Source organism: Exserohilum turcica, assembly GCF_000359705.1.
Source record: "Exserohilum turcica Et28A unplaced genomic scaffold SETTUscaffold_12, whole genome shotgun sequence".
Taxonomy (NCBI): Eukaryota; Fungi; Ascomycota; class Dothideomycetes; order Pleosporales; family Pleosporaceae; genus Exserohilum; species Exserohilum turcicum.
This window is the reverse complement of record NW_007359937.1, coordinates 36,398-37,570: the sequence shown is the minus strand read 5'-3', so window position 1 is coordinate 37,570 and position 1,173 is coordinate 36,398. Positions and strand designations below refer to the sequence as shown.

At 43.7% G+C, this 1,173-nt stretch overlaps 1 non-coding gene across 1 annotated transcript; it reads right to left on the bottom strand.

The window, feature by feature from the left end:
* Window positions 1–703: 703 nt before the first annotated feature.
* Window positions 704–791, bottom strand: SETTUDRAFT_t100. The gene has a single exon. It is a non-coding gene; the product is annotated as a tRNA-OTHER (tRNA).
* Window positions 792–1,173: the final 382 nt, after the last annotated feature.

The following is a 1,173-nucleotide window of genomic DNA, read 5'->3' as shown; positions in this document are numbered from 1 at the left end:
CAGTACAGCTCCTAGTGCGTAATCGGACGCATCGGTCTCAACTCTGGTTTTCCGTCTTGGATCGTACATCTCTAGTACGGGTGCTTCGAGGAACATCTGCTTTAGTTCTTCAAAGGCTTCCTAACATTCTTTGGTCCATTTAAACCCTATATCTTTCTTCGTAATCTCCGTGAGTGGTGTCGTAATCTAGGAGTAATTCCTGATGAACTTTCGGTAGAAGTTCGCAAATCCTAGGAAGGATTGCACGTCCTTAACTATTTTAGGTTTTGGCCATTCCTGTATAGTCTGGGTTTTCTTTGGATTCATCTTAACACCTTCTGTTGAGATAATAAAGCCTAGGAATTCCGTTTCCTGCGTGTGGAATTCACACTTCTCGGCTTGAAGGTATATTATTATTATTATTATTATTGTAGTTTAACGTCCTTTCTCAGCCCAAAGGGCTATAGACGTGCAGGCTTAAGGCCTGCAAGTAACTACGTAGGCTAGAATTTAATCTAGGTACAAATTGAGTAGGTACAATGTAGGGGGTTATCTAAATGAAGGTGAGGCTCGTAGCCTAGTAGTTTTTTTTTTTAGTGAGTAACTCTCTCAGATCTTTCACTTTAAATGAGTCTTCCTCTCAAGTTTTAACGAGTAACTCTCTCAGTCGAATAGGTAGTTTAATGAGTAACTCTCTCATGTGGGTGGACCATAAATATGGTTGTGAGGGGAGAAGGATTCGAACCTTCGATCTTTGCTGACGTGAGACAGCAGAAAATTTTCCAGGCGCTCCACCACTGCGCCATCCCCCCGGCTTGAAGGTATAGCTTATATTCTTTAAGCTTTCGTAAGACCTTCTTGACATGTTCGACATGTTCTTCGAGCGATCCTCTAGAGTACACCAGTACATCGTCTAGGTACGCTGTCGCGAAGATTCCAAGGTATTCGTGGAGAGCGCTGTTGATGACTGATTGAAAGGTTGCCGGCGCATTCGTTAATCCGAACGGCATTACCGTATACTCGAACAGTCCATATTTCGTCTTGAACGCTGTCTTCCATTCGTCTCCTTCCTTGATCCTAATCCGGTAAAATCCCTCCCGGACATCGAACTTCGTGAACCACTTAGCTCCCTAGAGTCGATCCATGAGCTCCGATATGAGTGGTAGTGGGTATCTATTCTTTCGAGTAACCCCG